Genomic DNA, 25,576 nt, shown 5'->3' on the forward strand with positions numbered 1-25,576 from the left:
CATTATATGACCCCTTTAAGATTGCCCTCCTGAACTTAAGATCTATTAATAATAAAACATTTTTAATTAACGATCTCATCTCTTCTCGTGAGTTGGAATTATTCTTAATGACTGAAACATGACTCCCTCGCTGAAGCTTCACCTAGAGACTATAATGCTCTGAACTCTCCAAGGGTGGGGAGGGGGTATTGCGTCAATTTTTAAGAACTCTCTGAAATGTAGGCTGGTGTCGATTGATAATTATGTTAGTTTTGAAGTACAAGTATTTAAAGTCGACCTGATTAAGCCAGTCACATTTGCAATAATTTATAGACCTCCAATTTTTAACAAGGAATTTATAACGGAGTTTTCTGAGTTCTTATCCTGAATGATGACTTGTGATGACAATCTTGTTATATTAGGTGATTTTAATATTCATATCTGTTGCCCTGAGAAGCCCTTAGTTCAAGATTTCCTGTTATTGCTGGATTCCTTTAACCTTACGCAATCGGTGGCTGGTGCAACACATAAACAGGGGCATACTCTGGATTTAGTTTTGTCCTGGGGTGTCCCGGTGGGTGATCTGACTATAGAGAACTTGGGGTTGTCAGATCACTTTGTTATATCGTTTAATGTCACTATTGCCAGGTGGATTGCGGGACCACGGACAGTGGGCCGTCGTGCCCGGGCAATAAATGCTGAATCAGCTTTTAGGTTTTCAGAACAGTACAATGCCCACAAGTTAGCAAATAAACTTAATGATTTAAACCAGAGTGTAGAGGACCGTGTGTTAGATTTTAATACGGAGTGCAACCATATATTGGATTGTATTGCCCCCTGGAGACAGGTAAAATCAAAAACTGTATCCCAGCCCTGGCTTAATGAGGAGAATCGATTTTTGAGGCAATTATGGAGGCAGGCAGAGAGGAAATGGTTGAAGGACAAACTGCAGGTCTCTTACGAGATTCTAAGAGAGCGTATGCTATCTTATCAAAAGTTCATAAAAGCGGCTAAGGAGAAACATTTCTCGGGCCTAATCTCTAAAAATCATTTTTATTCCGTGTGATTAATTCTGTGATGAGTCCTGCCAGCCCCTTTGTTTTTGAGCATGCGGGGAGTGCCTGTGGAAAGTTCGCTCAGTTTTTTATGGACAAGATCACAATGATCAGAGCCGGCATTGTGAATTCTGTCAGTGCCCAAGGTAGCCTGGAACCATCACTCGATTTGTGTGCTCGGGGTGTGCTGACTACATTTGAGCCGGTTTCTTTGGATGATTTGCTGGATATTGTCCTACACCTGAAGCCAGCTTTTTGTTCGCTGGATATTTTACCGCCTCGTTTGTTGATTCAGGTGTGGCATGCGGTGGGGCCCACTATTACAGTTTTAGTTAACCAGAGTCTTACAAAGGGGATAGTGCCATCTTATTTTAATCACGCCCTTGTACAACCGCTCTTAAAGGGGTCATATAATGCCATTTTTGTACAAGCTAATATGATTCTTTAGGGTCTAAATTAAAAGTTTGTAATATACTTTAATTAAAAATTCTCATTAGTATTGTAAGAAAACACTTATTTTACCTGGTCAAAAACAGCTCTGTTTTCAGCACGCCGTTTCAGTGCATATGACTTTAAATGATCTTGAGCTTTGCTGACTCCGCCCCTCTGTTCTATGCGTACACCAGAGCTCTGGCGTACACCATTTGTAACTCAATAACCATAACGCGTTGTTCAGTATAAAAGTGGGATTATGAATTATATTGAGAACGTCATACATAGAAAACATGCCGTAATGTACCCTGAGTGTAAACCTTAGACGCATTCATTGTGAAGCGTGCAGCTAGCGATTTGCAAAGATTAATATATTAATATAAAGTTTAATAAAACGTTACACTCACTTCCGTTCTTCTGGAGATTCAGCAGGAACACGAATATCTGGTAGCAGCTACCGATCCATTTTTCATGAGCAGCAGCTTAGCAAATCCAGCTTTATACTGATCCTCGTCTATAAAGCAGTCTGGTGTGTGAAATGATTCGCGCAAACATGAACGCATTGACGTTGCTCGTGGGGAATATTCCCTTCGAAAACAAACACAGCCACTGCGTCTTCAGCGGTTCGGATTTAGGAACATTAAAATGACTGCTGTGTTCGTTATTACACCCAAGAACAGAACACCACAATCGCTTAGACGCCATTCTGCTCATAGACAGTGCTCCAGCATGTCAACAATGACCGCGCCGGTCCGCGCAGACTATGATTGACAGCTCTCTCATGGAGCTGATCTCACCTGCGAGGGCGGGTCTGTGTTGAGACGCTCCTGTCAATCAACAATCGTGGGAGGGGCTTCCGAGCGTGTGACGTCACACGGTCGAACGGCTCGATTTGAGGCAGGGGGAAACATATAAGGAGATTTAAAACAAAACCACTGGATGGATTTTTATCATTATATGATGGTTGTGTACAGACACTGCCAACACACATTTCAGTACAATCAACTTGTAAAAGTGCATGCACCATTATATGACCCCTTTAAAGAAAACGAGTTTAGACCCCTCTGTGTTAAGCAAGTACAGACCAATTTCTAAGGTACCTTTCTTATCTAAATTGCTGGAGAAAGTGGTACTTAAGCAACTTTCTACTTTTTTAAACAAAAATAATATTTTTGATACTTTTCAGTCAGGTTTTAGATCGCAACACAGTACAGAAACTGCCCTTCTTAAAGTATCGAATGATCTGTTGTTATCGGTGGATTCAGGGAATTGCACAGCGCTAGTATTACTGGATCTTAGTGCGGCCTTTGACACGGTGGACCACGGGATTCTTCTTGAACGATTGAGTAAGTGGGTGGGTATTGGGGGGTATGTGCTATCCTGGTTTGTCTCATATCTTCAGGGGAGGACAGTTGCGGTGGAAATAGGGACCTCTACCTCTTCTGTTCCCCCTGTTGTTTGTGGGGTGCCTCAAGGCTCATGCCTTGGCCCAGTCCTATTTTCATTATATATGCTCCCACTGGGTTTAATGTGTCAGAGACATGGAGTGGCATACCATTGTTATGCTGACGATACCCAGTTGTATTTGCCTTTGAACTCTGAGGATAAGTCAAAAGGGTCAGTATTGTTCAATTGCTTGGATGAGATAAAACAATGGATGGCAGACAATTTCCTTCAGCTGAACGAATCAAAATATCAAGTGGTGGTGTTCGGCCCACCGAAGTTAGCTGAACAGCTTTCCATAGAGCTTGGCACCCTTGTCTCCAATGTTAAGACTCAAGTTAGAAACCTCGGAGTGATCTTTGACGCCAACTTAAAATTTGATAAACAGATAAATGCGGTGGTGAAGGGTAGCTTTTTTCAGCTAAGAGGGATTGCCAGAATGAAAGGCTTTTTGTCTACTAAAGACATGGAAAACATTATCCATGCTTTTATCTCGTCCAGATTAGATTATTGCAATTCCCTGTATGTGGGTGTGTCCAAAAAGTCCCTGGCGCGTCACGCAACTAGTGCAGAATGCAGCGGCCAGATTGCTGACTGGGACCAGTAAATATTCTAGTATCACTCCAGTTCTGGCCTCTTTACACTGGCTCCTGGTGGAGTTTAGGGTGCAATATAAGGTCCTTTTAATGGTTTATAAGGGTCTACACGGACAAACCCCTGTCTACATCTCCGAGCTCTTGCAGCATCACTGCACCTCCAGACCATTAAGATCATCGCAAAGCTTATTGTTAAAGGTTCCGAAATCTCGCCTGAAAACTAAGGGAGATCGAGCTTTCTCGGTGGCTGCAGCGAGGCTTTGGAATGGTCTCCCTGTTTACATCAAGTCTTGCGATTCCATTGAAGGTTTTACGTCTATGTTGAAGACATATGTTTACTGTTGCTTTTAATTGTTTTTAGCTATATGTGGTTCTGAATGATTTGTATCCATCTATGTCTGTTTTAACATTATTGAAATGTGGATTCTGTAAAGCACTTTGGTCAACTCGTGTTGTGTTTAAATGTGCTGAAGAAATACATTTTTATTATTATTATTCACAGCTGCCATGGTCTTAATGCCCTGCCACGCTGTACGGAGATCCCCTTTTGTAAATGATTGTTCCACCTTGTCTTTATATTTTAATTTGGCAATTTTGATGGCATGCTAAACTTCTCTATTGACCTCCTTTTTTTCAATTTCAGAGCCAGTGAAGAACACTCTTTTTTTTTCTTGTTAAGAATCTCCTTTAGTTCTTTGGTCACCCACGGTTTGTTGTTAGGAAAGATAGTTACTTTTGTGATGGGAATGATAGTGTCCACACAGAAGGACATATATGATGAGACCGTATCCACTTGCTCATTAATGTTACTGGATGGCTCTATCAAATTATTCCAATCAGTAGCTTCAAAACATCCCTGTAGCCTGTCAATGCCATCATCAGTCGACTGTTGAATTGTTTTAAATTCCCTCTTAGTCCTCCTTACAAACGGCAGGTAAGCTGGTGCCAAAAAAATAGTATGGTGGTCAGCTGAACCAAGTGGTGGTAGGGCAAAAGATTTATTTGCCTGTGGAACTGAGCCATAACATTTATCCAATGTCTTCCCCAAGCGGGTAGTGCAGGTGACATATTGACACATTTTTTTAAAAAGTCACCCAGAATGAATTTGGGAGAATCCGGGGAAATAACTTCAAGCTTATCTAATGTCCTCTTAATGCGTTCCATGGCTGTGGTTGCATTTGCTCTGGGATGAATATATACCACAATAAAAAAAAGCTGAGGAAATTCCCTAGGTAAGTAGAAGGGGCGAAGAGAGACGGCCAAAAGTTCAATGTCAGTGGTACAAAACTTCTCTCTGACAATAACCGTTGAGCACCTGCGTGTGTTTAAATAGAGGCAGACGCCACCGCTGTGCAGTTTGCCTGTATTCTCAATGTCACGGTCAAGTCTTAAGGGAATCCCGAAGCCGTCTATATGAAGGTTCTCGGCCTGCTCAATGGTTTCTTTGGTTGGCTCGCCACTGACCGCAGGTCAGATTCGGATGATTCATTCCTCTCTAAAAAACCAATCTATGCATACAGTACAGAATACATTAGTTACTGTTGCCTCATTTCCACTCAAATCCAATCAACTTATATCCATTCAACTCAAATCAATATATCCAATTGTGCAGGATATAAATACTCTAATCATTATGTAAATGAATAGATACACATCACACCATATAAGATAGGTCAGTTCTAATAAACAACAATCAATCAATCATGTACTTCCATCTCACAGCATAAAATAGAATCATGAGATTTCTGAACCCAGATATTTATGTTTTTAACTTCTTTTAAATCTATTTATTCATCTTAATGACATTTTAATATCACATTTTAATATATTCATTCTTTTTAACAGTTAAGATGAACTTATATTCCTCATATACAGATCAAAATGTGTATATTGGCAATTAAATTAACTAAATCACCCTTATCTTACAGATAACAAACAATAAAATAAATACTCCCTCAATCAAATGACTTCTAAAATCAACAAAACGGAGTATAAAACACCCTTAACATTGTGACTACTATAAAAGATCTGCTATAATAGTTACTAGTTTAACTGAGCTAACAGCAGAGCTAAAATCAGGACAAATTCACATTGTAATTGCTAGTGATTAGCAGGTGGCTAGCGCGATTAGTGATCTTTTATGAGCATCTTAAACAGGATAACAATCTGAATCTGCATCTATATGGTATCAGATAGTAAGAATCGGGATCACAACTCCGATTGGTTTTATCGGGGGTAGTTATCAGTCAAATTAATTTTTACTTTGTTTATATAGTTTTTCTTTTTTACCCAACAAACATAAGGGTACTAAAAACAAAAAAATAAAGTGCAAATACAAAAATAAGATGTTAATAATCACCCTTTATTAAATGTAGGGTAGTTATCAGTCAAATTAATTTTTACTTTGTTTAAATAGTTTTTCTTTTTACCCAACAAACATATGGGTACTACAAACAAAAAAATCAAGTGCAAATACAAAAATAAGATGTTAATAATCACCCTTTATTATATGTATGAACACAGAAACCCCCTGTTAACAGGTTAATGTCACGTTTCCCATTCCATGACTAGTAAAATAATCGCAATGTATTCTCTGACACAGAGATGGTAAAAAGGTTGGTGGCTACACATTCTGCAGCGTCGCTTCACGTGTAGGACAACTTGAGGTATCGCACACCGGATGCGCACTTTCTCAGTTTATGGCCAGCAGTATTCTTATGTTTAAGGAGATTATGAAATTAAGATAATGTCTGTACTATGTTATGATTGTACTGTAATATTAAATACAATAGTTGCTGAGTCTGTGATCTGAACACTTTACCTCACAGCATCCATTACCTGAATGAATTGATAATATTACCTGAAAATACGATAACATCAGCAATTTACATTCAAGCAGCTGATTTCTGAAAATGAATGTAAAACTAAATGTACATTGCAGCACAGGGTGAAGTCATTTACGATGATTTGCAACAAATAAAATGTAAATGTAATATAAAAGCATGTAAATGGCGCTCTGTGTCGTGGCAGGATTTTGAACAAGAGCCGTTGCTGGGCGCCGCGGACAGACGCCGCGGTGTGCGACCCCCTTTAAAGTGCTGTTTTCTTTTGAGCCGAAGAACTCCCATTCAGGCGAGCTTACTTTTTTCGGGTGTGGACAGAGTGTTTCACTCTCTCGCTCAGACGACGCGTTCTTCTCAGAGTAGCTGCGCGGCCCGGGCTGCGTCTTTTTGTTTGTGTCAGCCGCAGCGGGTGCAATACAGCTGAGACGTCAACCAGGTACTCGCGCTGGAGTATTTACGTGTCATGTTATCATAACAGTCCTATTCATTTTAAACATTGTGGTTATCGCCACACTCTAAATTAACACGATGTCGATATTTCATGCTTTGAATATCACGATTATCGTCAACACCGATATTGCTCTGGTCTGGTCTGATCGCTGATCGATTGCTCCTGTCTGCCTCGCTGCCTGCTGTGTGTTTGTTTGCTTCGAGGCTGTAAGCTCCGCCTGAGCCTCGTATTTCTTTATGTTTTGAGCCATCATTTACTATCTAGTTGTTTATACTACTAAATACAGCTTACCCAACATCTCAGATTAACCTTACATCTCTAGCTTCCGTTATTTTTAACGTAAGCCTGCTAACGCGCCACCCGTGCGCTCATTTATATATTTATTTTCTCTCGCGCGCCCGCGCCTTTGAGTTCATAAAGTCCAGGTAAGTAAGAAATCAGTTAACAAACACGGTGAGTAATGTCTTCTTGTCCTGTTATTGTCACCTGTGTCACATGTCATATGTTTAGTATAGCCTTCTCCGATGGCAATATAGGATTTATATGTGATAAATGCAAGGAGACAGTCAGGCTGACGGAGAAGATTTCAGAACTAGAGACACGCATCCAAACTTTAATTGAGGATGGTAAGAATGCTAGAGCTTTAGATAGTGTTTTTGATGCGCCTAGCATAGTGAACTCTTTACATGATTCGGTTCCGGCTGAAGTAGAGCCCGTGCAGCAGGGCAGATGGGTGACCGTGAGAGATCACCGCTCTAGTCGCGGATCAAAGAACCACTCTTCCATTCCGATTCCCATAACAAATCGATTTGCCCCACTCAGTGAAACACCCACTGAGAATTCTGTTGATTGTGCCCTGGTAATTGGTGATTCGATCACACGGAACGTGAAAATAGAGACACCAGCCACCATAGTCACATGTTTGCCGGGAGCCAGAGCGCCTGACATCAAAGCAAATTTAAAAGTGCTGGCTAATGCTAATCGTAAATTCTCTAAGATCATTATTCATGTCGGCACTAATGATGTTCGACTCCGCCAGTCGGAGATCACCAAAATTAATATTAAAGAGGTGTGTGAACTCGCAAGTACGATGTCAGGCACTGTAATTTGCTCTGGCCCCCTTCCTGTACGCAGGAGTGATGAGATAGTTAGCCGATTGGCCTCACTGAATGGTTGGCTGTCGAAGTGGTGTCCGCTGAATAATATAAAATTCATAGACAATTGGAAAAATTTTTGGGGCAAGCCTGATCTGTTGAAAAGAGATGGTATCCATCCCTCCTGGGCTGGTGCTGCTCTTCTCTCTAGTAATTTGGCTCATAGTCTTAGAGATAAAACATGACAATCTGGGGCTCAGGTCAGGAAGCAGACAGACTGGCTAAACCGACCGTCTGCTAGCGGCCTCACGTCACCAAGGTCAGATAAATCCCATCACATAGAGCCTCTTTCACCTAGATATCATCATATAGAGACTGTGTCTGTTCCCCGAATTTGGAAATCCAAAAAACGTCAGGTTAAAAATTTAATTGATGTTCAACAAATAAAAAACAGATATAATACAGATGAGCAAATGATAAAGCTTGGGTTGCTGAATATTCGATCCCTTACTTCAAAATCTCTCATAGTTAATGATATGATTTCAGATTATAATCTTGATATGCTGTGTTTGACAGAAACCTGGCTAAAACCAAACGATTACATTATTTTAAATGAGTCAACCCCACAAGATTACAGTTATAAAAATGAACCTCGTCTGAAAGGCAAAGGGGGAGGTGTTGCTGTAATTTATAGTAATATTTTCAAAACCACTAAGAAATGTAGCTTTCAATATACTTCTTTTGAAGTATTGGTGCTTAATGTAAAAATATATAGTGTAAACGATAAATCACATTTGAGAATTATGCTGGCTACTGTATACAGGCCACCAGGGCACCATAAAGATTTTATCAAAGAATTTGCGGACTTTCTATCAGATTTAGTATTGGCTGCAGATAAAGTACTAATTGTTGGTGATTTTAATATACATGTAGATAATGAAAAAGATGCTTTGGGATTGGCATTTAAAGACATTGTAAACTCAATTGGAGTTAGACAACACGTGTCAGGACCTACTCATTGTCGTAATCATACTCTAGATCTAATATTATCACATGGAATAGATATTGATGCCGTTGAAATTCTGCAGCAGAGCGATGACATCTCAGATCATTATCTAGTCTCATGTAAATTACATTTAGCCAAGGCTGCAAAGCCGACTCCGTGTTATAAATACGTTAGACCTATAACTTCTGCCACTAAAGATTGCTTTATCAATAATCTTCCTAATCAGTTTCATCATCTCAGCATCCCGGATAGCTTAGAAGAACTTGATATTGCAACAGAAACGTTTAACTCTCTCTTTTCCAGCACTTTAGACGCAGTTGCTCCGTTGCGCTTAAAGAAGATTAAAGAAAATAGTCCAATGCCGTGGTACAGCGAGCACACTCAGGCCCTAAAGAGAGCAGCCAGAAAAATGGAGCGCAACTGGAAGAAAACTAAACTAGAGGTATTTCGGATTTCGTGGAAAGAGAGCTCGATTGCTTACAGAGAGGCTTTAAACGCTGCTAGATCTGCTTATCTTTCAAACCTATTAGAAGAAAATAAACATAATCCTAGGTATTTATTTGAAACAGTGGCTAAACTAACGAAAAAGAAAGCTTCAAGCTCAGAAGTGTCAAAGCAAAACGGCAGTGATGACTTTATGAACTTCTTCACTTATAAGATTGATAATATCAGGGACAAAATTATAACTATGCAACCGTCTACCACAGTATCGCATCAGGAAGTGCATTGTAGTCTCCCTGAGGAAAAATTTGATTTATTTGTTGCTATAGGAGAAGAAGAATTCTGCAAACTCGTTAATTCATCTAAATCGACAACATGTATGTTAGATCCTATACCGACTAAGCTACTGAAAGAGATGTTTCCAGAGGTCATATATCCTCTTCTTAATATCATTAATTCATCTCTGTCTCTAGGATACGTACCAAAAACCTTTAAACTGGCTATGATAAAACCGCTTGTTAAAAAACCACAACTTGATCCTACAGAATTAGTCACTTACAGGCCGATCTCGAATCTGCCTTTTCTGTCAAAGATATTAGAAAAAGCAGTATCTTCACAACTATGTTCCTATCTAGAAAGAAATGATATCTGCGAGGATTTTCAGTCCGGATTTAGACCGTACCATAGCACTGAGACAGCTCTCATTAGAGTCACAAATGATTTGCTCTTATCATCCGATCGTGGTTGTATCTCTCTATTAGTGTTACTCGATCTTAGTGCTGCATTTGACACCATTGACCACAACATTCTTTTAAATAGACTAGAAAACTATGTTGGCATTAGTGGAATTGCATTAGCATGGTTTAAATCATACTTAACAGACCGTTATCAGTTTGTAGCAGTAAATGAAGAGATGTCTTATCGATCACAAGTTCAGTATGGCGTACCACAAGGCTCAGTACTAGGACCGCTGCTGTTCACTCTGTACATGCTACCATTAGGAGATATCATTAGGAAACATGGAGTTAGCTTTCACTGTTATGCCGATGATACTCAGCTGTATATTTCTTCAAAACCCAACGAAACTTACCAATTCACAAAATTAACGGAATGCATAGCTAATATAAAAAATTGGATGACTAGTAATTTCCTACTACTAAATTCTGAAAAGACAGAGATTCTAATTATTGGACAAAAAACTTCCACACGTAATAACCCAGAATACTGTCTAACACTTAATGGCTGCTCTGTCAAGTCTTCGTCGTCGGTTAGGAACCTGGGTGTGCTCTTTGATACCAACCTTTCTTTTGAAAGCCACGTGTCTAGTATCTGTAAAACCGCATTTTTCCATCTTAAAAATATATCTAAAATACGCCATATGCTCTCATTGGGAAATGCGGAACAATTAGTCCATGCGTTCATGACCTCAAGGCTAGATTATTGTAATGCTCTACTGGGTGGTTGCCCTGCATGCTTAATAAACAAACTACAGCTAGTTCAAAACGCCGCAGCTCGAGTTCTTACCAGAACCAGGAAATATGACCATATTAGCCCGGTTCTGTCAACACTGCATTGGCTCCCTATTAAACATCGTATAAATTTTAAAATATTGTTGATTACCTACAAAGCACTAAATGGTTTAGCTCCGCAGTACTTGAGCGAGCTTTTAACGCATTATAGTCCTTCACGTCTATTGCGATCTCAAAATTACGGCCAGTTGATAATACCTAGAATATCTAAATCGACTGCAGGCGGTAGATCCTTTTCCTATTTAGCACCAAAACTTTGGAACAGTCTTCCAACCATTGTCCGGGAAGCAGACACACTCTGTCAGTTCAAAGCTAGACTAAAAACACATCTCTTTGACCTAGCATACACATAATACATTATAGACTTCTATAAATTCAATTTTAGGCTGCATAGATTAGGTCAGCCGGAACTGGGAACACTTCCCTTAAATCTTGATGTACTCGCTACATCATAAGAAGAATGGCATCTACGCTAATATTAGTGTCTTTGTTTATCCCGAGGTTTTCCCGCAGCCTGCCGGATCCAGGCCGTGTCCAGATCTGACGAGGGAGCTTTGCCTGGACCCGATGACAATGCAGTGCTGAAGTATCCACTATCCTCTCCCTATGGAGGATCCCTTTCCCACTCTACAGATAAAGCGTTGTGAATTCCAGCTCGCGTACCCCGAAGTGATAAAATAAAACAAAATTCTGTATCAAAATTTTTAGGCAAGAAAAGTAGTTTGTTTAGGCTGGGTTGTATGAATTACAAACCTGCGCACATATTTTAAAAAGCACATAACTATAGAATTCTGAATGAGCATGTGAACGCCGTCTGCGTTAATCACAGGTTCGCGTTTAAAGTCTGATCATTTCGACGGAGGTGAATCAATCAAAGTTAACTTTAGCTGGAAGTAACATTATTCAAGAACCGCTATAACGCCAAAACAATCTGTTACCTTAAATGATATGTTTATCTCTGTAAAGCTGCTTTGAAACAATCCATTGTTAAAAGCGCTATATAAATGAAGATGACTTGACTTGACTATTGCGACATCCCTAGTGTACGCCCCATCCCCTTGTGGATTAGAGGGTTTTTGCACTTTAGTAACCGTGTGTGGGTTACAAAGGGCTTCATCATTATCATTTCTATTCAGCCACGTTTCAGTAAAAGCCAGAATAGAGGCAGTCCTATATTCGTACATGTAATTAACATTGGCTTGTAGTTCGTCTACTTTGTCGGAGAGAGCGCACATTAGCTAGAATGACAGAAGGAAGCGGTCAATGTTTACGTTTCTCCCGTTTAAGTCAGGCTATGATTCCACCCTTTTTCTTTCCCCTTCTAGTTACCTTCTTTTTGTTGTGGCATGGATCCTTTTTGTTAGAAGAATGTTTGTATATAATTTCCGCCGGGAACTCCTCCGTATCAGTGGCGTGGCAGGAATAGAGTTGAAGCTGGAAGAGAAATTCTCTGGAGTATGTTACTCGTACTTATATAACTGTCAGGAAGGTTGTCTCCAGTTGTTAGACAGGATAAATATTCCAAATAGTATAAAAACTGCAAGAAAACCAGCAACCAAAAAAGCTTTCGGCTCTCCATGCCTGGTTGCTGATGTGAGAAAACACAGAAGAATGACCTCGCCAAACTGCGTGGGAACTTGGATCTTCGAAGAGAGATTAGACCACCATATCCATATATATCGTGTAACCAGCATATAGGGAAACAAAATAAATAAATAAATAAATAATGATATTGCTATGCTAATGAAATAATTAGGTTAAAAAGTTTAAAATGTTCTAATCTACGAGCCAACCGGTCACCACATGAGCAGTGACCCGGAAGTTATGAGCACATTTGTTCCTCTTCCCCGCTGAAAGGGAGGGCGATGACCTTTCGATGCTCTGCCTTATCAAGTACACATTACTTGGTTCCCTGTCTTGTCTATTAGTTATCCCAGGTGTCTCTGATTTCCCACTCCCCCTTGTTATCTTGTCTAGCTCGTTTGTCCCTGATTATTTAAGCCCTGGGTTTCAGCCTTGTTTTTGTGAGGTCCTGTATGTCTTACAGTTCTGTGTAGCACGTCAACGTCGGTTGTTCCTGTTCCCGAGTCCTGTATCCATAGTTTGTAGTCTGTTAAATAAAGCATGTGCTGCATTTGGATCCTGCCTCATCTCTGCTTCAACCGCACCCTGTTACACCTATAATGCCCTTATATATAAAGATATAAAGGTGAGTAAGCCGGCGATTTGACAGAGAGGGCAAATTCACTCTGGAGTAAAGTGTACAGTGATGAGTGAGGGGTCTGCAATTTGAAATAAACCTTAAAGCTCCATGAAACACAGCATCCAACATCTGAAGACACTTTGATGGGGCATTCATATACAACCAAGTATTAAAAAACAAACAAATGTTATGTTACATTTTTACAGAATGATAGACGTCATTTGAAAAATGTGGCATGTTTTCAGTGCAATACATGTGCTGGATGGCTCCATAACGACTGCGCAGGTGTGTGTAATGTCGACTCTAATAGTCGCTTCTACTGTGGATGCAAAATGCAATATCCACATCCATTTGTAAGGTTAGTAAGCACACGAAAAAAATAGATAATACACTTTTGAAAGTAATATGCTAAATAAAATAAAATAATTTATATATTTATTTGTAGAACCAGAAGAGTAATCAGAAGGGGATTGATAGCAGATGTACTAACAGATGATGAAATAAATGTATGCCTCATTTTTTTGGGTGATAAAGTTAAAAACATTCATAACGACAGCCTCAGACCACAGTCACATGTAATATAATTTGCACTAATAATATATTGCGTTGTGCCATTTCAATTTTATAACAATTTCACAATTCATTTAAACCAAAGCTAACTTTAATTATTTTTGAGGGGTTACAACTGGCAAAAAAAAGAAAGGAAAAATACATTTAAATGGATAAATCTCGAAAGCATGTTACAAGTTATATAGTGTGTCTTGATAACCAGTGTTCTAATTTGCTGTTTGTTATGCATTTATTAAAGGCAGGGTAGGTAGGTTTGAGAAACTAGCAGAAAACGTACTTGGTTACCTAACGTAACCTCGGTTCTCTCTAGACAGGGAACGAGTATTGCGTAAGTTTAGCTTACGCTACGGGCAAAGTTCATCTTTGCTCGAGATATTGAAGCCAAAATTATCCTTAATTTTGTATATATTGTCAACGCAGTGCAGCAGCTGCAGACCTAGAGCAGGCTGTCTAGCGTGCTCATTGGCTGCCTTGCGGCAACTGCAGCAGTCTACCAGTGAGCCTGGCGTGACGTCGCGCCCACTACGCGTCACAGCCCGCGCAAAGGGGCGTGGCTTAGCGTATAAAAGCGGGCCTCAGAGGTTGCTTCCCTGGTTTTCATGATCTGAAGCGAAAATCGCTCGTGGCGCTTAGCACGGCCGGTCACGCAATACTCGTTCCCTCTCTAGAGAGAACCAAGGTTACGTTAGGTAACCGAGTACGTTCTCTTACGAGAGGTTCCTCTCGTATTGCGTAAGTTTAGCTTACGCTACGGGAACACTTTGTCAACGCCGTGCGCGCCCAGCATCCACTCTATTACCCCTTTTCCACCAAAGCAGAGCTGGTGCTGGTTCGGAGCCAGAGCCTAGTTTCAATTCGGTTCTTTGTTTTTCCACACGCAAAGCACCAGATCCGAACCAGGAAAAGTGGTTCTTAAGTAGCACCAAATCATTGCTGGTCTAGAACAGAGCCAAGTAAGAACCGCTTGCGTCAGGGGCTGGGTTACCGTGACCAACAAGACGAATAGAAACTTGTGACCGCCATTTTTATATAGCAGCTAGTAGAGCTAATAGCAGCTTGATTATAATATCCGTCTATGTAAGTTACGGCGAGCTGCACAAACGCGTTGGATTCCGATGTATTTTTGCAAACCCATGAGCATCCATAGTAACGCAACGTCCATTATTGTTGATGGCTTGTTCGAGATGCATCGGAGCGGCGCGGACCGATCGGAGCTGCGGGAGTGTTTGGAGATCATACGACTCCTTGTGCTTTTGGATCGCTTTCGCAGTGCTTTGATGTCATGCGGCGATCGATCTGCGAGAAGCCGATGCATCTCGAACAAGCCTGGCGTGTTTGTGTTTGGCGCTACCGCACTAGCGTTGCTGGGCAACATGAGATGTATGCAGTGACGTAAGATCTGGCTCTGTTGTGGCTCTCCAGCCGGTGGAAAGGCAAACCGGTTCTTAGTAAGCTTGTCAGTCGAACTAACTCCGAACCAGCTCTGGCTCTGGCTCTGAACCAGCACCCGGTTCTTGTTGGTGGAAAAGGGGTATATGAGTCCCAACCCGGGGAACAGTGAAAGTGGGAAATTCAGGCGGCCAGCAAGCGGATCGACACATCTATAAACATAAGCACCCATGGGGAATGCAGAGCGGCGGTTCCGGGCTGCATGTACATGTATATCAACCCATATTAGTGCAGCTCAACCAGGAGAGCTTACGTTGAGGTAGCCTGCGCACCAGTGACGTGGGCAGACCATACACACATTAGACTGATAGAAGTCTGGCCTGCAAGGCGGGAACTTCCAAATTATAGAATCTCAAAAATGTAGACGGGGAGGCCCAGCCCGCCGCCATATAGATGTCGTGAATGGAAATTCCATTGGACCATGCCCACGACGAGGCCATGCCTCTTACGGAATGAGCCCTGATGCCCAGAGGGCATTGCAGACCTTTTGACGCATAGGCAGCAGAAATCGCGTCCACTATACATCTGGATAGGGACTGTTTCGAGGCGGCGAGACCTTTGGTGCGCCCGCCAAACGAAACGAAAAGCTGTTCGGAGCGTCTGAAAGGGGCTGGGCGCGTAACGTAAGCCCTCAGTGCCCTGACAGGGCATAGGAGGCTGTCACTGCTCACGCTGTCGGATGCTGGCAGAGCCGACAGAGAAATGACCTGCGCTCTGAAGGGAGTGCCAATCACCTTCGGGACATAGCCATGTCTCGGTTTGAGAATGACTTTAGAGTCATTTGGGCCAAACTCAAGGCACGCTGTGCTAACAGATAGCGCGTGTAAGTCCCCCACACGTTTAACTGATGACAGAGCCAAGAGGTATTTTAGATTCGTTGAATCTAATGGTTCGAAGGGATGCATCTTTAGGGCCTCTAGGACCACGGAGAGATCCCAAATAGGAACCGAAGGTGGGCGCGGAGGGTTCATCCTTCTGGCTCCTCTCAAGAAGCAGATGACCAGCTCATTCCTTCCTAGCGACCGGCCTTGCTTCGACTCAGCGAAGGCTGCGACGGCCGCCACGTAAACTTTGAGCGTAGATGGGGACCTGCCCTTATCCAGCAGCTCTTGAAGGAAACTGAGCACCTGCGAAACCTCACCCGTTCTGGGGTCCCGATTTTTGTCGGTGCACCATTTGGAGAACACAGACCATTTAGACGCATATAGCCGTCTCGTAGAGGGAGCTCTAGATTGCGTGATTGTGTTCATAACTCCTTCTGGCAGGATAACGGGTATCCGTTGATCAACCACACGTGCAGAGACCAGCGCTCTGGATGGGGATGCCAGATCGAGCCGCAGGCTTGATAGAGAGGAGGTCCCTCCTCACCGGAATCGGCCACGGGGCTGTGTGTGACAGCTGTGTTAGTTCCGGGAACCAGGTTTGGTTCTCCCATCGCGGGGCTATGAGGAGCACCGGGCTGTGCGATTCCCTGATTCTCTTGATTACCTGTGGTAACATAGAGATCGGAGGGAAGGCATATAGCGGGCGGCTGGGCCAGAGTTGGGCCAGCGCATCCTCGTTCTTTGAAAAGAACACTGGGCAATGAGCGTTGTCCTTTGACGCGAATAGGTCGACTTCCGCTCTGCCAAAGAGGCGCCATAACAGCCGGACTGTTTGGGGGTGTAACGACCACTCCCCGCACATTCGCACGTTGGTCGCTCTCAGCGAACGCAGGAAGCACTGGGCCCAAACGAGGAGGCGTTCTGCCAGGTCGCAGAGGCTCCTGGACCTGACACCGCCCTGGCGGTTCACGTAGGACACAACCGACATGTTGTCCGAGCGGAGTAGAACGTGTTAGTCCTGTATGAACGGGAGGAAGCGCTTCAGCACGTTCTCGACCGCCAACATCTCCAGACAGTTTATGTGAAGGCATTTCTCTCGGTCTGACCACAGGCCAAAGACCGGTCTGCCCTCGAAAAGTCCGCCCCAACCTGAGTTGGAGGCGTCTGTCGAGATGATTTTTCGGTGGGAAATTACTCCCATCATCACCCCCTGCTGGTACCAATTGGCCGCTAACCAGGGCTGCAGAACTGAAATGCAGCTCTGAGATATCCTGATCCGTTTGTAGCTGCGCGTCCACCCCTGACGGGGTACGTGGGCGTTCAACCAGCATTGTAGCGGGTGCATGCGCAGTAAGTCCAGCTGAAGCACTGCTGCAGCTGAGGCCATACAGCCCAGCATCCTCTGAAATTTCTTCAGGGAGGCGGTTCTGCCCTTCTGGAAAGATGCGGTCAGGTGTCGAACACGGCGCACACGCTTTGTCGACAGCTGAGCCTTCATAGCCACGGAGTCCAGTTCCATCCCTAAAAAGGAGATTGACTGGCTGGGCTGTAATGAGCTCTTGGTCCAGTTGACCGTGAGACCCAATCTCTCCAAGTGACTGAGAAGCATAGTTCTGTGAGATACGAGCTCTATCTCTGACTGTGCTAGAATCAGCCAATCGTCCAAATAGTTCAGAATTTGCACAGCCTGACATCTGAGGGGGGCGAGCGCCGCGTCCATGCACTTCGTGAATGTACGGGGTGCCAGGGACAGGCCGAACGGGAGGACGGTGTACTGATATACCTGGGCGTCGAAGGCGAATCTCAAGAATGGCCTGTGACAGGGTATAATCTGAATCTGAAAATATGCGTCTTTCAGATCGAGAGATATAAACCAGTCCCTCGGGCGAATTTGCGCGAGGATCTGCCTGGTTGTAATCATTTTGAACGGTCTCCTCATGAGAGCTTTGTTAAAAAATCTCAGATCTAATATAGGCCTCAGGCCTCCGTCCTTCTTCGGTACGAGAAAATAACGGCTGTGAAAGCCTGACTCGCTCAGAGAAGGCGGCACCGGTTCTATAGCTCCTTTGCACAGCAGTTTGGCTATTTCTGCGCGGAGTAGATGTGCTACTTTCGCGCTCACTGTCGACTCGGTCCGAGCGTGAAAACGCGGGGGGCGGCGAGTGAACTGTAGTGCATAGCCCTGTCTTATCGTGCTCAGCACCCACTCTGAAACCCCTGGAATGGCTTCCCATGCTTGTGCATGTGTGGCCAGGGGGAGTATGGCCTCCGGGTTCCGTTTGCCGCACACTGTGGGCTTCGGGAACTGAAATGGAGATGTGGGCGCGGCGCACGCGCCCTCGGTGCTTGGACGAAGTGGCTCGCTGACAGCCACTTTGGGCTGGTTCGCACATAATGACCCGATTACATTGAATGGGGAGCGTTTTACAATGGCTTTCTGAAGCGCGAGCGGCGCTTGAGGCGGAGCGACTGATAGCACACGCGAGCTGTCGTGAGCGAGCTCGTAGCATACATTCACAGTCTGACACCGGTGAGTGAGTGAGTGCTTAGACATGGCGGCTTGCTGGCAGCGATTGCACGCTGTTTCATTTGTGACGTCCCGGTTACTTTGAGCAGGGAACGTTTTCTAAAACCTTTGTAGCGAGTGAGCGGCGCCGGAGGCAAGGCATTCATTAGCAAGCGTGAGCGCGCTGGGGCGGGCACGTGACTTACAATCGCTGCTACCGCTTCTTCCACTAGGGGGATGGAAACATACCTCTGAGGCATCCTCTGAGCACGGCGCTTCTTCTTGCGCGGTGAAATGGAGGGCGGAGTGACAGCTTCAGCTCGCGTTCTTTTAGTAGAAGTGTGTGTCGCAGCAGCGAGCACACACAGTACACAGAAACAGACAAGAGCAGTAAAAAGGATATTGTCGGCGGATAGCGTTGCTGGCACGGAAGGCTGAAGGCGGCAGGAAGTCAACCGGCTTCCTCAGGCGCTTTCCTCTGCTGGCAGTCGCTGGTTTCAACAGCGGCGGCTTCTCTCGGATCCAGCGGAATGAAGAGCTTCGCTGAAGAGATGAAAATCAGGGAAGCAGCCTCTGAGCCCCGCTTTTATACGCTAAGCCACACCCCTTTGCGCGGGCTGTGACGCGTAGTGGGCGCGAAGCGCCACCATTGGGCGTGACGTCACGCCAGGCTCACTGGTAGGCTGCTGCAGTTGCCGCAAGGCAGCCAATGAGCACGCTAGACAGCCTGCTCTAGGTCTGCAGCTGCTGCACTGCGTTGACAATATATACAAAATGAAAGATAATTTTGGCTTCAATATCTCGAGCAAAGATGAACTTTACCCGTAGCGTAAGCTAAACTTACGCAATACGAGAGAACCTCTCGTAAGAGAATTGCTGGATTTTGAAAGTATCCAACAGAGAAACAGGTCAAACAGACCTTTCTCCATCAACATCCGACATTTGACCCAAAGTTCAAGTTTCGGAGAGATTGATTTATTTCTGTTTTTAATGAAGAACAGTTATTATTATTATTATTTAATATATAGTTAAAGGTGCTCTAAGCGATGTTGCGTTTTTTTTAGGCCAAACATTACAACATACAGCAAACATCTCCTCACTATCCGCTAGCTGCCTGTCCCCTGAACACACTGTAAAAAGACGCGGTCTCTGCAGAAACCCCAGGCTCCACACACAACAACAAAAACAAACTGGGGTAACCCGCACCACGAAACATAAACTGTTCCAGCCAATAACCGACAAGAAGGATTTGGGGGGTTAGTGCGCAGGGAGGAGGAGGAGGGAGGGTCTAGCTAGCCTCCGTTTGACAATACTTCAAACGTCAACAAGAAGTGACGTCACCCGACATCGCTTAGAGCACCTTTAAATTCATATTCACAATGCATATATAAACTGACACGTTTAAAGGGGTCATATAATGCCATTTTTGTACAAGCTAATATGATTCTTTAGGGTCTAAATTAAAAGTTTGTAATATACTTTAATTAAAAATTCTCATTAGTATTGTAAGAAAACAGTTATTTTACCTGGTCAAAAACAGCTCTGTTTTCAGCACGCCGTTTCAGTGCATATGCCTTTAAATGATCATGATCTGAGCTCACTCCGCCCCTCTGTTCTGTGCGTACACGTTTGTAACACAATAACCATAACGCGTTGTTCATTATAAACGTGGGATTATGAATTATATTGAGAACGTCGTACATAGAACGTCGTACATTGAGATCATCGTGAAGCGTGCAGCTAGCGATTTGCAAAGATATAAATATTAATATAAAGGTTAATAAAACGTTACACTCACTTCAGTTGTTCTAGAGGTTCTGCAGGAACACGAATAGCTGGTACCGATCCTTTTTTCATGAGCAGCTTCTTAGCAAAACCAGCTTTATACTGACCCTCGTTTATAAAGCAGTCTGGTGTGTGAAATGATTCGCGCAAACATGAAAGCAGTGACGTTGCTCGTGGGGAATATTTCCTTCGAAAACAAAACTCAGCCACTGTGTCTTCAGCGGTTCGGATTTAGGAACATTAAAACTACTGCTGTGTTCGTTATTACACCCAAGAACAGAACACCACAATCGCTTAGACGCCATTCTGCTCATAGACAGTGCTCCAGCATATCAACAATGACCGCGCCGGTCCGCGCAGACTATGATTGACAGCTCTCACGAGCGAGGGCGGAACTGTCATTCAACAATCGCGGGAGGGGCGTGCGAGCCTGTGACGTCACAGGCTCGATTTGAGGCAGGGGAAAACATATAAGGAGATTAAAACAAAACCACTGAATGGATTTTTATCATTATATGATGGTTGTGTACAGACACTGCCAACACACATTTCAGTACAATCAACTTGTAAAAGTGCATGTACCATTATATGACCCCTTTAACAGACTGAAGCTTTAGCAGAACGCATTAAAGGTGCTCTGGATAAAGAGGATGTACATAATGTATATAATTTTTTTAAATGATCAGGCTTCTGAACATGACTGCGCACAAGACGTTTGGACTAGGCCGTATTTATTGACTTGTTTCTTCATAAAAGATTGTGACTGTTAATTGTGTTACGTGTTCAATATATTTGTTTTATTTGTAATAAATGATTATGGCAGTGCAGTATTGTCTGAATTATTCTTTATTGCTTAAGAACTGGTTAGGTATATCGCTGGTTTGAGGTGATATTATACAAAAGTGTCGTCTTTCATGGCTCCTTCAGACACAGAAACCGCTGATTAAAGAGAGTCATATATGCTGTGTGTGCATACTCTTTAGTGAACGTTTATCTAGACCTGTAATGCCTGCTTTTTGAGAATATATGAAATCATTAATTACTCAGTTGGCCCATACAGTTGCATGGAAGGGCATGTTCTGGGTACCATATTTCAACAATAACACATCAGAAAATGGTTTAAAGGTACAATATGTAGGATTTTTTGCAGTAAAATATCCAAAAACCACTAGGCCAATGTTATATTTTTTGTTTAGTTGATTACTTCCCAAATGTTTCCAAATATTTGTAAATAGTGAGAAAATTGCGATTTTAACCAAGGAAACAGGGCATGTGAGCAGCGGTGAGGAGTCGCCAGTCAATGGCGACATATCCGCGTTACCCTTGGTTACCGCTCGTACTGCCATAGTAACCATAGCGACAGACGTGGACAACTGGGTTATGCTTAGCAGGACGCTTACGCTGTTGTTTTGTTCAAACATTGTGGACCATGGCAAGCAGACTTTGAGACAAAAAGAGGACTAAAACGAAGATCGACATCTTTCGAGATGCTGAGAGCTCCACGTCCACGACTAACTTCGCCTTGACAGAGACAGCGAGTGTTTCATGTACTTTATTAGACAGGTGAGCAAATGTACATAAAACTAATCAATGTTATTTAGTTCAACATGATGACATATTAGAATATGATCTGTATGTTTTTCTAATGTTGATCTAGCTTAGTCTAGTCTCATACAGCTAACACACAACCTAACTAACAACATTCAACACACTCAAATGCCGTTTAGTGTGATAGTGTAACTGTTAGAGCGAGTGAAACAGTGCTGTGTTACCTCAAGTTTCATTCGTCTAATAAACTGACCTGTGTGAGTATTAATTCAGCACTTGCGTGTAGTTCGGTAGAATGAAATGTCCTTATTCCTTTATATCCGCGGGACTCGCGTTGGGTGTGGCGCTGGTATACGTCTCTTATTAGCAATCACGCCCTGCTTCATACCACAGTCATGTTAAAAACAGCAATGTATTCACTCATCCATAAACAGGGTTCTCAAGTTTTATCAAAAGTTTGGAGTGAGATCATATGCGGTTAGGGGAGGAGCCCTAATGAAGCCCCGCCCCTCCCATCCCCGCCCCCCAATTTTACCCATTGTTCATAATTAACCAGCACAAATTGACATTATAACAATTGGTAAATCTGATAAATGACAGAGCAAATCATCACATCAAATATACTCTTTAATGTTATATTTCAAAAATATAACAAATTGCTCCAAACAGTTTGGAAAAACAAATCTTTTTGCATTTTGAATGTGTCTAGTCGAAATGGTTTAATGATTTATTGTGTGGTGGGACATTGTGAACAAATGTACATATTAGAGTATTAAGGTGTGTGTGTGTGCACAAGAGTACACACTCCAGCTTATGAAATGTGTTTTGTGTTGTAAGTGATGGTTGCACATTTTGATGCCTTGATAACAGGGGTAGGGGGCTCCCACTTGAAGCACTGTGGCTCGATGCCAAACATTTTCCTTTTTAGGGGGCTTTTAATGTAGCCTTAATCTAACTAGAAAGACTATTAATACAGTATAATATATGATTTGAAATAAAATGAAAAAAATACATCTTCATTCATTCCCATACCCACTAATATTTCCCTTAGTTTCAGGTAACGTAAGCTAGGCAAACTGAGCCAACGCTTCTGGCCTGGTTGCAAAGTAGTTGTAGAGTTTTTGACTGCATCAATAATAATGTATACGATGGCCTATATATTAAATGTTCTAGCCTAAAAATGTTAGACAAGCTTTCTTCCAATTTACTTCTCCATCACGACGTGTGTTGGCGCGATGTCGTTGGTTACCTAGTAACGAACGTACGGTGGCCGAGAATGTTCCGTCAACTTCCGTGTGTTCGCGCATCTATGTTGCCTAGTAACGAACACAATCTGGCGGAGATACGTGCTGGCGGCAGGAAACTTCACTTTGTGTGCCTGCGCCTCGTATACAACGTTATATATAAAGCTTGCAGGACAACTTGATTGGCATTGCCTTTTCAGCATGAGAAATACACTGTGTGGCATGTGAGCGTGTGAACTGGTTGAATTGCGTGTGTCTCACGGCCAATGCGTCAGACTTGAGAACCCTGCATAAAAGATCCATCAGCTTGACGACAAGATCCATAATTCCGCTTAATGTGGAATATACGTCATCAATATACGCCTTTGTTATTGTACGAGGTTAGGGACCCCTGGTGGCAAAAAATCCTACATATTATACCTTTAATGCAGGATATCGTTTAAGAATGAATTGATATATACCTCTACGTGCTCGTTTTTTTTTTTTAGAACTTGTGAAATAATATAGTAATAACAACTCCAGAATGCTTTGTCGGCACATACAGTTGCATGTCCTGGGTACCATATTTCAACAATAACACATCAGAAAATGTTGGATCAAAAAATGGATTAATGTGTGTGTAACGTGTGTAACCATACTTTTGTGTAAAGACTCCACAAATTCTCCATGATTGGCATTAACATGCATTAACATGCTGATTAGTTCAGATCTTTGCTCATTCTCTTCGAGACACCATCCTCCTGTCTTCTTCCTGCAACTTCATCTTCAAGTTAACTTCTTTGGATTCAACGTGACCACCCCAAGAACCCTAACGAACGCTTCAGCACACTACAATACCAATCTTTCATTTGAAAGTCACGTGTCTAGTATCTGTAAAACCGCATTTTTCCATCCTAAATATATATCTAAATTACGTCATATGCTCTCACTGACTAATGCGGAACAATTAGTTCCCTTTCGAAAGCTACAATCGATGCTGCACTGCTCAGCGCATTGGGGAACGTCTTTAATCGTGACCAGCTGTGAATACTGTGTGTAACACGTCGATAAAATTGACCTGGAGGTAATATAGCCTCGGTCGATGACGTCAACGGCGCGCACCAGCAACACGAGGCTATAAATAGATGAGCCGCAGGTGCATCGTCAGGTCTTTTGTCTTCAGACCATTCTGTGCATGTGTGAACGCAAACACTCTCTCTCTATCTTTCATCTGTTCTCAGATCTTTGTTAGGAGTTAGTTTTGTCAGGCAGTGTGCAGAAAATTTCTCATTTCTCAAAATCTTTTTCTCTCAAGTTACATCAAAGAGTTTTGAAAGTAAAAAAAAGAGGAGAAATGAGCCAACAAAGCAGTAAGTGTTGTGTTCCTCCATGCTCCCGTCCCATGTCTGAGATGGATACACACGATTACTGTTTTGTCTGGGAAGAGCACGCGGTTCTGGCTATAGAGAAAGGCGGGTGCGAGCACTGTGACCAGCTCACAGTTAAGATGCTTCGCTCCCGTCTGAACTATTTCCAGTCCGCACCCGCATTACCATCGTGGGGTTCTCGTATGGATCTGCATGATGAGCAAGAGACGGGTCCGTCCCTTTCGCTTGCTGCGTCACCAGATCCACGCATCCCTTCTCGTGATTTCGAAGCGCGCTCTGGTGCTTCTTCGACTCACGAGGGGGATGATGTATCTCTTGGGTCTTCGGACCGCGAGCAACCAGCCTCTGAGCATTCCTCTCGCGAAAAAAGATCTGTCGAGGAATTGCTCGAGGTGGTTACTCGCGCGGTGGCCAGGTTACAGCTTGACTGGCCACGCGAACAAGAGACCCCCAAACAGTCTAAGCTAGGGGATAGGTTTCTGTCCGGTGGCAAAGGGGAGGGACCAAAGCATCAGTCTCTCCCCTTTTTGAGGACCTTCATGATGAGTTGTCAAAACCATGGAGTAAACCTTACTTCTCACGTGTTTGTGCCCTCGACGTCGACTTTTCGACTATCGTGGGTGCGAAGACGCGGGGGTATACGGAGATGCCTCGGGTTGAAGAGACGCTCGCGAGCTATCTCTCTCCCGAATCGGCATCTTCAATAAAGAAACCTACCCTCCCCACTAAACCCTGTCGTATTACATCATCGTTAGTGGGAAAAGCTTATCAAGCTGCAGGTCAGGCTGGTGCTGCGCTGCACACTATGGCAGTGTTACAGGCGTACCAGGCTGACCTGCTGAAGTATCTGAGTGCGGGCAGTACGATCGACGAAGAATCTTTTTCTGAGCTTCGTCGTGCAACAGATCTGTCTCTTCGTGCGACCAAGTAGACGGCCCGTGCCGTCGGCCGTTCAATGTCTGCTTTGGTTAGCACGGAGAGGCATCTGTGGCTTAATCTGACAGGGATTAAGGAAAAAGATTGTTTATTTCTTATTGACTCTCCTATTTCTCCATCTGGGCTGTTTGGTGACTCAGTGAACACCAAGCGTTTGTCCAGTTTCTCCCTCGTCGCACTCAAGGGGAGGGGCCGTCTGCCACCCAGCCCCGCCCCGGTCCTTCAAAACCTAGGGAGGTAAAGAAGCAGAGCGTAGCGGACCGTGCTCCCCCTCG

This window comes from Rhinichthys klamathensis, unplaced genomic scaffold (genome assembly GCF_029890125.1).
Source record: "Rhinichthys klamathensis goyatoka isolate OS25496 unplaced genomic scaffold, OSU_Roscu_1.1 h1tg000065l_1, whole genome shotgun sequence".
Taxonomy (NCBI): domain Eukaryota; kingdom Metazoa; phylum Chordata; class Actinopteri; order Cypriniformes; family Leuciscidae; genus Rhinichthys; species Rhinichthys klamathensis.